This window comes from Cibotium barometz, chromosome 46, assembly GCF_041138505.1.
Source record: "Cibotium barometz isolate CiBa-2024 chromosome 46, ASM4113850v1, whole genome shotgun sequence".
Classification (NCBI taxonomy): Eukaryota; Viridiplantae; Streptophyta; class Polypodiopsida; order Cyatheales; family Cibotiaceae; genus Cibotium; species Cibotium barometz.
Window position 1 is genome coordinate 13,592,821 of NC_141091.1, and position 15,615 is coordinate 13,608,435.

Genomic DNA, 15,615 nt, shown 5'->3' on the forward strand with positions numbered 1-15,615 from the left:
AGCTTTTGAATGGGCCAAAAAAACCAAAACATTCAGTTTGTGGCATATCTGGTTAACTAGTAATGCCTTCATATTTGATGCAAAAGTTGGTAATACAACTCCCGTAGGTCGTATAGAAGGGCTACTATTGTGGCAAGACTTTTCCTTGCAACGGTCAGCTAATTTGGTGGAGAATGACACAGCTATATATTGGATGAGGATGTGGAGATAGGGAAGGCTCTGATACCATGTGAAAATCATGAATATCATGAGCATGTGTAAAGTGATTAGTACTAATCCTACATTAGTTTGGTGATTAAAATAATCTAACGTGGGTGAAATCTAAGCATACTCATAATGATAACTTGCTAAACTAATTAATCAAAAAACTTAAGCACAATTAGGTTACAAGATTGAGACTTGTGCTCATAACAGAGGCTTAAGAGCGTGCTTCATATTTCATTGCTTGAAATGCCCCCTTTTTATATGGATGGGTACAACATTAGCTTTGCTAGCTCATGTGGGATAGTTCAGCTTTGCTCATGTGGCTTCGTGCTGGGGACTTTTCTCTTGCTTAGCTTAGTCTACTCACTCCCTATCTCTTCCTTGTACTTAATGGCACCACATCTATCAACAGGTAGCATCGCAGCTATTAGCGTGGATATAGCCATGCCCATATCCGCATACTAGGAAAAAAAGGTCCCCTTTTGCAGATTCCAAACAGTAGTTTTTTGCTCAAGGAATGGATTGTTGATGGACGTTCGCATTCTAGATATTGGTTTGCAGGCTCCCACCATGCATAGATGATTGTCACCACCTTCTTCTTCCTGAGGATGCCACGCCACCCCCCCGAGAAGTTGGCATGAGCGATTGTGCCAAACGATTCCATGTTCATGTGAGACATCCAAGGGAGAAATCATGTGTTTATAGGAAATCGCAATAAAACATGTGCAAGATTACAGCCGATTCAAAGATATACGGTGTCCAAATTCTTTGGTGAGTATATATATTCAATATCACATGTTCTTATGCACGTGATTTAGGTATTCATAAGGTAGTCTATGTTTTTTAGGATGAGGACAAGGAGGAGACATGTCGTAGAATATGAGGGATTCTATGCCTCACTACTCTATGACAAGTGGACAACTACATCATAGAGTATTTAGAGACCTCCATGCTAGAAGTGGAGTGAGCTCGTGTTCTCATCATCATGAGGAAGAAATTCCTCCATCAATGGCACATGAAGTCAATGGTGAAGTTTTGGGCATGGACGAGATGATTGATGACTTCTTTGAGCTTCAAACCACACTTGACAAAGATCAATTTGTGAAAGCCCTGAGCACTCTATACGAAGGGTGTGTATATTCCAATCTTCGTGCGACCTTGGAATTACTAAACTTGTGAAACCATGTATGATTGGATCAATGCTAGTATTACAAGCCTCTTTCAATGAGTCCATAATGTTTATGGTTATTAGTAATTGAAAAGATGCAAGGGAGAAGAGAGCTTGAGCTCTTGCAAGCACACACACACACTCACACAAGCCCTAGAAAAGAAGACACAAGGTGAGAGGCTGAAAATTCTTCTTCTTCTTCACACAACAAAATTGGTCTACAAAGAAGATAAAGTGACTAACACACATAATAGAGTATATACAAGCGGTCCATAATGTGAACATGCTAAGAGGAGTGGGTAGATGTGGACTAGTCAGTGCTATAGAATCTCTGGAGTGCGAAGATATGTCGGTGAAAGTTACCAAACCCGCCAGTGATGTAAATGTCAAACAATCATGCAGGCTCCTCGTGAATGTCAGCTCATGTTGAGCTTGACATCTCAACACTCCCTCTCAAGCTTAACTCCAGCTCATGAACTCTAAGCATATCTCAAAATTTACGGACCTTCTCAGCTCCCAAGGCCTTTGTGATGAAGATTCCAACGACCTGATCCTGTGTGCTGACGTAGGCCAAGTCTATGTCACCTGCATAACCAAGCTACCTCACATGCTGCCACCGCAGTTTCTCTATACTCTACCTGTGTACTTGACAAGGCAACTATGGGCTGCTCCATGTCAGAACAGCACTCCCCAATGAAAACATAAATCCACTTGTAGATCTCTTGTCTGAGATGCTACCTGCCCAATCTGCATCTGTGTACCCATATAGCTCCAATGGTACATCTGCTGCCTGCATAAAACAATGCATAATCAACAGTGGCCCTCAAATACCGAAGCGTACATCACACACTATCAAGATGTGGTTTGCACGGAACCTACATAAACTCGCTCTCTAAGCGAATAGTGTAATTCAAATCTGGCCTACTGATTGTGACATAGATCAAACTCCGATCTTCCTGTACATAGTGGGATCCTCCAATACGTAACCTGCATCCGCACTAAGATTGCCATTTTGATCTAATGGCACCAAGATTGGCTTACAATCAACCATCCCTTACTTGGACAACATGTCTGACAACCAAATACCAGGTGTGCGAATGACCTCAATTTCTAAAAAGTAGCATAGATCTCCCAAATCCTTCATCTCTCAAACGCCCTTTTGAGAAAACTTTTCACATGCTCAATCTCATCCAAGTTGTCACCCCCAACAATAAGATCATCTATATAATCTACATAAATGGTGATGATCACAATACCCTTATCACTCTTGCGCACATACAAAGAGTGATCTACATCTGCTATATGAAAACAAATAGTGACAAGATACTCAGCAATCTTGTCATGCCATGCTCGTGGAGCTTGCTTCATCCCATATACAAAGCCTTACAAAGCTTATATACATACTCTGGGTGACTTGTATACTCAAAACTTGGTGGCTGATCCATATACACCTCTTCTTGCAAGTCACCATGTAAGAACGCATTTTTTGCATCCACCCGATGTAAAAACCAGCCTTTAGCTGTAGCCTCCGCAATCACAACTCTCACAGTCTCCATCTTTGCAACTAGGGCAAATGTCCCCTCATAATCAATCCCATGTGTCTGTGCATAGCCTTTGGCTACCATAATCAATCCCATGTGTCTGTGCATATCCTTTGGCTACCATAATCAATCCCATGTTTTTTCTATATTTATGCTAGGATGAGAGAGAGAGAGAGAGAGAGAGAGAGAGAGAGAGATTTCTATTAATTTATGTCTAAGATCAAAACAAGCTTTGAGACTAAAGGGTGCTTGTACAGTTAGAGTCCTCACTTTGGATCACCTTCCAAGTTTTCTCCAGTGGAAATTTACTTTAAAGTCTTAAAGCAACTGAACATAATTAGTAAATTAATTATTTAAAAAATTTATGCAATTATGTAATAATTTTATATAAAATAATATATATAAATTAAATAATATATTACATAGACTTCTTCTTTTCTAATACAACTCTTTAAATTTATTCTCAAATATATATATATAATTTTATAGTTTAAAAATATATATTTTGTGTCTTCTTCCTAAAAGAGATTTTCTTTATTTTATATTTTCTTTATTTTTAATTATTTATTTTTAAAAAATTTATTATATCAAAATTCTTTCCATTTTAAATCAAAAAATATATCTATTAATCCATAATCATCCAATTGAAAAAGGGAATTCTTATCTTATGAATTAGAGTGTTGTTTCCTCTTGCCATACAATTTTTTTATTGGGGGACACTCATGTCTCTGACGTCCAAAATTCGAAAACAAGATCTTTAACCTCATGTGTGATGATGTTACTTTGAGATTGTTGTCTTTGGCATGTTTGCAGGAGCAGGACTCCATCCTCTTCTAATTGTAGGCGAGCATTGACTACATAGAGGTTTCTCTTGTGCATACCTAGAACCTTTGCTGCCTTTGCTAAGCTAATAGATTTGTTGTTGTTGCCATCAAGTCCATAGAAATCATCACCATTAAGTACCATCATTAGATATATTCTCTTTAAGAGAAGCTCATCTTTTGATCGAGGTACTTTTTTACTTATGTCAAAGTGTTGCAAATGTTGGCTAGTACAGCTCTTTCACAACTCATTTCTTCAAGTTGAACATCGCTTAATTTGGGATCGAGGAGTTCTTCAAATATTTGCTTGTGAGTAGCTTTCTTGAGGGCCTTCATTTACTTGTACCAAGAGTTAGCTACAACTCTACAAATTTTCTTTCTTTCCTTCTCATTGATGGAGCTATTCTCTTCACCCCTTTGCTTCTTGGTTTTTTTGTGGATGCTAGTCTTTGTTTTGCAACCCAATACTGCATGATTTTCTTAGTTCCTTCTTGACCAAGAATAACCCTCCCTCAACTTGCTTATGCCTCTTCATTGTGAAAATTTTAATCTTGTCCCATTTCATGTCCATTACTATTCATCTTAAAATGAGGTGAAAGTACTACTAGACCATTCTGACCCTGACCAACCATACTTTGCAAGTTTCTTTGATCTTAAAAAATTATTTAGAAAATAGGTATTTAGATTCTATATGGGTGTGGCGGTGTGTTAAAGAGAGAGAGAGAGCTCTAGAGGTAGTGTGCTTGAGAAAGAGAGAGAGAAAGAGAGAGAGAGAGAGAGAGAGAGAGAGAGATTGACGGGCAAAGCTTTGCATCATCTACAACAGCCAATTTGATTTATTCTATGGAAAAGAGCAAGAAATATGCCAAGGAGACGGATTTCTTGGGAACATGTTACAGCTCCGAAGAGAAGTGGAGGGGCAACCCCATTAGATGTAAGATTAAATATGGTCGCTACTAGGAGATGGCCTTTATTGCAAGATATGTGTGTATATCAAGAGCCATGGGTGGTAATGTGCATGGTAATACCAGGATTGATGGTACATGGTGAGATGTAGTGAATGGTTCAAGTGGTGACCTCACCTCTCCTTTCTCATTGGGTGGTAATGTGCATGGTAATACCAGGATTGATGGTACATGGTGAGATGTAGTGAATGGTTCCCAATAGGTTCAAGTGGTGACCTCACCTCTCCTTTCTCATTTGATGATCTCATGGAAGGAGGTGTTGGCACACACTAAATGGAAGCTTTTAGATCAACGATTGTAGTTGGATTCTATGGCAGGTGAGGTGTTGGCTACTTCATGACTTTGGAGTGGCCTGACAAACTTGTTGAGTGGCCAAAATTCAATAGAATGGCTCGATTGGGACTAGTGAGAATTATGGATGCTTTTTTTCTATATAGGGGCTGCTTATTGTCTTTTTGGAAAATCCATCAATATTTTCAAGTTCCACATGGATATGTACAGTTATGGGAGAAGGTGAGGGCAGCACTTACACCATTTGGTGATATTCTTGAGCAGCTCGAGGATCAACACCCTTGGTTAGATTAGGCATTTAGAAAGCCTCCGGACATTGTCCAACGTACAACAAATCAAGTATACCATATGATGGTGTAAGATAAGACCTGGATCACTGAGAAGGCTAATAGAGTATGGAACAGCAAGAAGAGAGTAGGGTCTCGTGGAAGGAAGTTATCTGGTGGTCTAAGATTCCATATCAAGGGAAGGTGTTCCTATGGCGCGTGCTAGTTGGAGGCTTGCCATAAGGTGACTAGTTTTGCGAAAGTGACGGATTGCTTTTCATAATTTTGTGTTTTGTACTACATGCTTGTAAACATGCTCGCATCTTTTGATTTCATGTCCAGTGTGGCAAAGAAGGTGTGGGATTTCCTTTCTCGTGTATGGAATCCATTGACAGATAGGCCCGTAAAGGTTAAAATTGGAATTTTGGCAAGCTTCTGAATGGGCCAGAAAACCTAGAACATTCAATTTTCTTTCATTTTTTTAGGTGGACAAATTTGTGGCATATCTGGCTAACTAGTAATGCCTTTATATTTGATGCAAAAGTTGATATTACAACTCACATAGGTCGTATAAAAGGGCTACTATTGTGGCAAGTCTCTTCCCTCCTTGTTGCGACGCTCATTTGGTGGAGAATGACACGGCTATATATTGAATGAGGACGTGGAGATAGGGAAGGCTCTGAGATACCATGTTAAAATCATGGATATCATGTGCATGTGTAAAGTGATTAGTACTAATCCTACATTAGTCTGGTGATTAAACTAATCTAAGGTGGGTGACATCTAAGTATATGCATAATGATAACTTGCTAAAGTAATTAATTAGAAGACTTAAGCACAATTAGGTTACAAGATTGAGACGTGTACTCATATAGAGGCTTAAGATCTTGCTTCATATTTCATTTCTTGAAATGCCCCCTTTTTATATGGGTGGGTACAACATTAGCTTTTCTAGCTCATGTGGGATAGTTCAGCTTTGCTCATGTGGATTCTTCCTGGACTTTTCTCTTGCTTGGCTTAGTCAACTCACTCCCTATCTCTTCCTTGTGCTCAATGGCAATGAGTCCATAATGTTTATGGTTATTAATAATTGAAAAGATACAGGGCACAAGAGAGCTTGAGCTCTTGCAAACAGCACACACACACTCACACAAACCCTAGAAGAGATCACACAAGGTGAAAGGCTGAAAATTCTTTTTCTTCTTCACACAAAAAAAGAGATCTATAAAGAAGATAAAGTTGCTAACACACATAATAGACTATATACAAGTGGTCCATAATGTGAACACGTTAAGAGGAGTGGGTAGCGGTGGACTAGTCAGTGCTATAGAATCTCTGGAAAAGGTATGTCGGTGCTAGCTACCAAACCCATCCCAATGATGTAAATATTCAAAAGTCATGGAGGCGCCTCGTGAGTGTCAGTTCATGTTGAGCTTCACATCTCAACACTCCCCATCAAGCTCAACTCTAGCTCATGAACTCCAAGCATATCTCAAAATTAGCAAAGCTTCTTAGCTCCCAAGGCTTTTGTGAAGATGTCACTGACCTAATCCTGTGTGCTGACATAGGCCAAATCTATGTCGCCTGCCAAGAATCCCTGATGAAGTGGTAATGTACCTCAATGTGTTTCGTTCGTGCATGAAAAGTTGGGTTCCTGTCCAACTATATACTGCTAAGATTCTCACAATATATGACAACCTTTCTCTCCGCATGCAACCCCAAATTAGCAAGTGTCTTACATAACCAAGCTACCTCACATGCTACCACCGCAGCTCCTCTGTACTTGACAAGGCAACTGTGGGATGCTTCTTGCTGCTCCATGTCATAGCAACACTCCCTAATGGAAACATAAATCCACTGGTAGATCTCGTGTCTAAGATGCTACCTGCCCAATCTACATCTGTGTACCCATATAGCTCCAATGGTACACCTGCACCATAAAACAATGCATAATCAACAATGGCCCTCAAATATCGAAGCATACATCACACACTGTCAAGATGTGGTTTGCATGGAACCTGCATAAACTGACTCTCTAAGCCAAAAGTGTAACTCAAATCTGGCCTGCTGATAGATTAAACTCCCCACGATCTTCCTATGCATAGTGGAATCCTCTAACACATAACCTACATCTGCACTAAGCTTGCCATTTTGATCTAATGGCACTGAGATTGGCTTACAATCAGCCATCCCATACTTGGGCAACATGTCCAATGCATACTATCTCTGTGTGACAGCCAAATACTCTCAAGTGTGCCAATGACCTCAATTCCCAAAAATTAGCGCAAATCTCCCAAATCCTTTATCTCAAACTTCCTTTTGAGAAGACTTTTCACATGCTCAATCTCATCCAAGTTGTCGCCCCCAACAATAAGATCATCTACGAGCCACTAGAATCTCCATCAAACAAGAGAATGCCCTGCAGAAATATCAGGCATACCAAGGGGATCAACCACTTTCTCTTTGCCTTTATGTGATCATGTACCAACTACATTTTCAGGAGGACTGGTATTATGACGATGCAGCCTACCACTCCATGGTCTATCAATATAACCATGGGATGAGGACTCTCCTAGTCCACTCAATGACTGTGATTGCTAATTTTCATTCTGTGCAACCACATTTCCACTTACATCATCCCCAACAACATCTTTTTCAACAGCATACCAGCTACTCATCTCATCAAATACATCCCTGCTTACCCTCAATTCATGTGTAGCAGAGTTATAACATCTATATCCCTTTTGCAAAAGAATGGCATTTAGAGACAATTTACATGTAGATACATTCCGCATCAAAATGGAGTTGTTGAGCAAAAAAACAGGCACATTGAAGAGATAGCACAAGCATTGACAGAGAAGAATATGATGCATAGCTACTAGGCTGAGGTTGTGTCTACAACAATTTATATCATGAACGGGACTCCTACTACAGCCATACATGATGTAACGCCAGAGAAGAAGTTTACTGGCAGGAAACCTGATTTGTCTCGCTTGAAAGTTTTTAGATGTATTCCATATGTGCATGTGCTAGATGAGTTGTGTACTAAGCTAGATCCAAGCAGAAAAATCTATATTTATTGTGTATTCCCTTAAGCAAAAGGGATATAGATGTTATAACCCAAATAATAGAGCATATACAAACGGTCCATAATGTGAACACGCTAAGAGGAGTAGGTAGATGTGGACTAGTGAGTTCTGTAGAATCTCTGACGAAGATATGTCGGTGCCAGCTACCAAACTCGCCAGTGATGTAAATGTCGAATGGTCATGCAGGCGCCTTGTGAGTGTCAGTTCATGTTGAGCTTGACATCTCAACACTCCCCCTCAAGCTCAACTCCAACTCATGAACTCCAAGCATATCTCGAAATCTATGGAGCTTCTCAGCTCTTAAGGCCTTTGTGAAGATGTCAACGACCTGATCTTGTGTGCTGCCGTAGGCCAAGTCTATGTCGCTCGCCTGCCAAGACTCTCTCCCGGCGGATAAAGTGGTAATTTACCTAAATGTGTTTTGTCTGCAAATAAAAAACTGGGTTTCTGCTGGCAAATTGCATACTCCTAAGATTGTCACAATATATGACAACCTTTCTGTCCACATGCAACCCCAAATCAACAAGTAGCTTTCATAACTAAGCTACCTCACATGCTAACACCCCACAGCTCTGTACTCTGCCTCTATGCTCGACAAGGCAACTATGGGATGCTTCTTGTTGCTGCTCCATGTCACAGCAGCACCTCCCAATGAAAACATAAATCCACTGGTAGATCTCCTGTTGTGTCTGAGATGCTACTTGCCCAATCTCCATCTGTGTACCCATATAGCTCCAATGTTACACCTGCTATACAAAACAATGCATAATCAACAGTGGCCCTCAAATATCGGAGCGTACGTTGCACACTTTCAAGATGTTTGCGTGGAACTTACATAAACCAATTCTCTCTCTAAGGCAACCATGTAACTCAAATCTAGCCTGTTGATCATCATGACAAAGATCAAACTCCCCAAGATCTTCTTGTACATAGTGGGATCCTCCAACACATAGCCTACATCTGCATTAAGCTTGCCATTTTGACCAATGGCACCAAGATTGGCTTTAAATCAGCCATCCCATACTTGGACAACATGTCCAATGCATAATGTCGTTGTGACAGCCAAATACCCTCAGGTGTGCGAATGACCTCAATTCCCAAAAAGCAGTGCAAATCTCCCAAATCCTTCATCTCAAACTTCCTTTTAAGAAGACTTTTCACATGCTCAATCTCATCCAAGTTGTCACCCCCAGTAATAAGATCATCTACATAAATGGTGATGATCACAATACCCTTATCACTCTTACACACATACAAAGAGTGATCTACAGCTGTCATATGAAAACCAATAGTGACAAGATACTCAACAATCTTGTCATGCCATGCTCATGGAGCTTGCTTCAGCCCCATACAAAGCCTTACGAATATTACATACACCCTCTCGGTGGCCTGTATCCTCAAAAACTGGTGGTTGATCCTTATACACCTCTTCTTGCAAGTCACCATGCAAGAACACATTTTTTCCATCCATCTCATGTAAAAACCAGCCTTTAGCTGGAGCCACCGCAATCACAACTCTCACAATTGCCATCTTTGCAATTGGGGCAAATGTCTCCTCATAATCAATCTCATGTGTCTGTGCATATCCTTTGGCTACCAATCTAACCTTCTACCTTCTTATGCTACCATCACTGTTATGCTTCAATTTATACCCTCACATACAGCCAATAGCTTTCTTGCCTTTAGGAAATGGCACCAAATCCTAAGTCTCATTTCCATACAATGCATCCATAGCTTTCTCCCAACACACATTTCCAATAGCCTCATCAAAACATGTGGGTTCTACAACCTACACAACTTTTAACATATAAGCATGCATAGTGATGTGCCACATAATCATCATAAGTCGACCTCTGCACAAGGTTTTTGACTCTTCCAGATCTTTGTAACGTTGCATTGATGGCTTCCATAGCCTTCTTCACACCAGGTGTCCTCATTATTACTGGAATCCCAAGCTCCTCATCAAGGCTCATCTTCGAGCCACTAGAATCTCCATCGGCGACAAGAGAATGCCCTGCAAAAATATCAGGCATACCAAGGGGCTCAACCACTTTCTCTTTTCCTTTATCTGATGTACCAACTACATTTTTAGGACTGGTATTATGACACAACCTACCACTCCATGGTCTATCAACAGAACCGCTCGATGAGGACTCTCCTAGTCTACTCAATGACTATGATTGCTGTTGGTGCAACCACATTTCCACTTACATCAGCCCCAATAGCATCTTTTTCTGTAGCATACCAGCTACTCATCTCATCAAATACAACAACCCTACTTACCCTCAATTCATGTGTAGAAGGGTTATAACATCTATATACCTTTTGCTCAAGGCAATACCAAACACACATTTTTTTACTTTTGGATCCAGCTTAGTACGCAACTCATCTGGCACATGCACATATGCAATGCATCCAAAAAAATTTCAAGTGAGACAAATGAGGTTTGCTGCCAGTAAACTTCACCTCTAGCGTTACATCATGTATGGTTGCACTAGGAGTCCCGTTCATGATATAAACTGTTGTAGACAGAGCCTTAGCCCAATATTTATGCGGCATATTCTTCTCTGTCTCATCAATGATCGTGCTATCTCTGCAATGTGCCTGTTTTTCCGCTCAGCAGCTCCATTTTGCTGCGGAGTGTATCTACATGTAAATTGCCTCTAAATGCCATTCTTTCGCAAGAATTCAGAGAACTCATTCGAGCAGTATTCACTACTCTTAATCTCCCCCCTCTCTCTATTGCTAATTTCTTTCTCCTAGCTTGAGCATCCAAGTCTCCCCCTCCATCTGACCTTAGGCACTTCACATGCTTTCCTGTCTGTTCTTCACATTTTCTGCCCTTCGAGATCCTTCTTCTTCCTCTTACTCAAAGAAACTTGATTGATAACTTGAACTTTTTTAGATATGCTAGAGGCCTCTTCGTACTAAATTATTGCAAGCCAAGATCCCCTAGCCAAACACAATAGCTATTCATAAGGGGTTATTTAAAATAAACATCAAATCTTTGTGCTTTCTAGCGTTATAATATAATAAACCCCATGAGTTTATGAGAAATAGAGCTTTAACTTTTATGCAAATCTCTTTCAATGTTTAATAGATGTCAAGATGCTCATCATTGTTCATTAGTGATTGATGCACTCTTTTATCAATGGTAATATGTTACAAGGGATTTTTGTGGTGTCTTTGGACATACAAAATCTCTAATTTGTCAGTGTGGTCATAATGCTCGCCCTCTTTTGAGGAACCTAGTGGATGCTTTTTAAAAAAAAGGATTAATGTGAATTCTTTATGCGCATGAGATTTCTAAAATGAATGGTCAAAGAAGATGTGTTAGCTAAAGTGTTTGTCACATTCCAAGGGCTTGAGATTTCAAAGATTGTTGCACCAGCCCACCATTGTGGAACATTGAATTCCAACAAAGGAGCAAGAGTTTGTATTTAGTGTAGTAAAAGGGATGAAAGTGTGCGTCACGAGCCCTCTTCTCTCTTTTCTTTCTATTAAAAATTGATGAATGGCGGGTGGTAGTAACCATCTTGGAGAAAACCATGCTTGTTGAAGTTAGCTAGGTGCCATGGCCTCGGGACTATTTGACACCCTCTTTTTCAAAGGGGATCAATGGCGAACATTGTCGCTCAAAAATCGAGGATCGGGTGGGCCGTCAGATTTTGTGATCCATGTGTAATCCCTGTGAAATCCAAGTGTGAACCCTGTGCGATCCCATCTTGTGATCCCTGTGTGAACTAGGGGCAGCAACGGGGGGCAGGATGCGCTTTTGTCAACATTAAAGAGGGTGCGAACTTTAAAGCAAGGCATCTTTTTTGAATTAAAGCTCCTTTATCACCCCCTTTGGATCATTTATCCCCATCTGGCATTTGGCTCCCTTTAGTCTCCCTTTAGTGGTGAGGCCTATTTCTGAGTATAATGTGACCTTTTAGCAATGTCATCCTGGTGTGAACCTTGTGTGATCTTGATGTGAACCTTGTGTGATCTTGATGTGAACTGATTGTATCACCACCTTCTTCTTCGTGAGGATGCCACGCCACCCTCGAGAAGTTGGCATGAGCGATTGTGCCAAAAGATTCCATGTTAATGTGAGACATGCAAGGGAGAAATCGTGTGTTTATAGGAAATCACAATAAAACATGTGCAAGATTATAGCCGATTGAAAGATATACGGCATCCAGATTCTTTGGTGAGTATATATATTCACTATCGCATGTTCTTACGCACGTGATTTAGGTATTCATAAGGTAGTCTATGTTTTTGATGATGAGGACAAGGAGGAGACATGTTGTAGAATGAGGGATTCTATACCTCATTACTCTATGTATGACAAGTGGACAACTACATAGAGTATTTAGAGACCTCCATGCTAGAAGTGGGGTGAGCTCACGTACTCATCATGAGGAAGAAATGCCTCCATCAATGGCACATGAAGTCAATGGTGAAGTTTTGGGCATGGACGAGATGATTGATGACTTCTTTGAGCTTCAAACCACACTGGACAAAGATCAATTTGTGAAAGCCCTGAGCACTCCACTATAAAAAGGGTGTGCGTACTCCAATCTTCGTGCGACCTTGGAGTTACTACAAGCCAGTATGTGGCTATGGGCGTGGCTATATCCGCGCTAATAGCTATGATGCTACTTGTTGATAAATGTGGTGCCATTAAGCACAAGGAAGAGATCGGGAGTGAGTAGACTAAGCCAAGCAAGAGAAAAGTCCAACAAGAAGCCACCTGAGCAAAGCTGAACTATCCCACATGAGCTACCAAAGCTAATGTTGTACGCACCCGTATAAAAAGGGGGCATTTCAAGCAATAAAGTATGAAACATGCTCTTAAGCCTTTGTATGAGTACAAGTCTCAATCTTGTAACGTAATTGTGCTTAAGTCTTTTGATTAGTTTAGCAAGTTATCATTATGAGTATGATTAGATTTCACCCACCTTAGATTATTTTTATCACTAGACTAATGTAGGATTAGTACTAATCAATTTACACATGCACATGATATCCACGATTTAACATGGTATCAGAGCCTTCCCTATCTCCATTTCCTCATCCAATATGTAGCTGTGTCATTCTCCACCAAATTAGCTGACCGTTTAAGGAAAAGACTTGCCACAATAGTAGCCCTTTTATACGACCTATGTGAGTTGTAATACCAACTTTTGCATCAAATATGAAGGCATTACCAGTTAACCAGATATGCCACAAACTGAATGTTTTGGTTTTTCTGGCCCATTCAAAAGCTTGCAAAAATTCCAAACTTGAACCTTTATGGGCCTATCTGTCAACGGATTCCATACGTGAGAAAGGAAACCCCACAACTTCTTTCCAATGGACATGAAATGAAAAGATGCAAGAATGTTTACAAGCATGTAGTACAAAACACACAATTATCATAAGCAATCTGCCACTTTCACAAATGGTCGCCTAATGGTAAGCCTCCAATTGGCATGCGCCATAGGAACACCTTCCCTTGATATGGAATCTTAGACCACCAAATTACTTACTTCCACTAGGACCTACTCAAGATCTCTTCTCCCTTGCATCTTTTTAATTACTAATAATCATAAACATTATGGAATCATTTAAAGAGGCTTGTAATACTAGCATTGATTCAATCATACATGGTTCCACAAGTGTAGTAACTCCAAAACTTCACCACTGACTTCATGTGCCATTTGATGGAGGCATTTCTTCCTCATGATGAGTACGCGAGCTCACCCCACTTCTAGCATGGAGGTCTCTAAATACTTCTAGCATGGAGGTATCTAAATACTCTATGTAGTTGTCCACTTGTCATACATAGAGTAATGAGGCATAGAATCCCTCATTCTACAACATGTCTCCTCCTTGTCCTCATCCTAAAAAACATAGACTACCTTATGAATACCTAAATCACGTGCGTAAGAACATGCGATAGTGAATATATATACTCACCAAAGAATCTGGACGCCGTATATCTTTGAATCGGCTATAATCTTGCAGATGTTTTATTGTGATTTCCTATAAACACACGATTTCTCCCTTGCATGTCTCACATTAACATGGAATCTTTTGGCACAATCGCTCATGCCAACTTCTCGGGGGTGGCGTGGCATCCTCACGAAGAAGAAGGTGGTGATACAATCATCTATGCATGGTGATACAATCATCTGTGGATGGTGGGAGCCTGCAACCAATATCTAGAATGCCAATGTGCATCAACCATCCATTCCTTGAGCAAAAAACTACTCTTTGGAATTTGCAAAAGGGGACCCTTTTTTCCCAGTATGCGGCTATGGGCGTGGCTATATCCGCGCTAATAGCTATGATGCTACTTGTTGATAAATGTGGTGCCATTTAGCACAAGGAAGAGATAGGGAGTGAGTAGACTAAGCCAAGCAAGAGAAAAGTCCAACAAGAAGCCACCTGAGCAAAGCTGAACTATCCCACATGAGCTACCAAAGCTAATGTTGTACGCACCCGTATAAAAAGGGGGCATTTCAAGCAATAAAGTATGAAACATGCTCTTAAGCCTTTGTATGAGTACAAGTCTCGATCTTGTAACGTAATTGTGCTTAAGTCTTTTGATTAGTTTAGCAAGTTATCATTATGAGTATGATTAGATTTCACCCACCTTAGATTATTTTTATCACTAGACTAATGTAGGATTAGTACTAATCAATTTACACATGCACATGATATCCACGATTTAACATGGTATCAGAGCCTTCCCTATCTCCATTTCCTCATCCAATATGTAGCTGTGTCATTCTCCACCAAATTAGCTGACCGTTTAAGGAAAAGACTTGCCACAATAGTAGCCCTTTTATACGACCTATGTGAGTTGTAATACCAACTTTTGCATCAAATATGAAGGCATTACCAGTTAACCAGATATGCCACAAACTGAATGTTTTGGTTTTTCTGGCCCATTCAAAAGCTTGCAAAAATTCCAAACTTGAACCTTTATGGGCCTATCTGTCAACGGATTCCATATATGAGAAAGGAAATCCCACAACTTCTTTGCCACTGGACATGAAATGAAAAGATGCAAGAATGTTTACAAGCATGTAGTACAAAACACACAATTATCAGAAGAATCTCCTGCTTTCGCAACTGGTCACCTAATGGTAAGCCTCCAACTAGCATGTGCCATAGGAACACCTTCCCTTGATATGGAATCTTAGACCACCAAATTACTTACTTCCACTGGGACCTGCTCTTCTTGATGTTCCATATCCTATTATCCTTCTCAGTGATGCATGACTTATCTTCC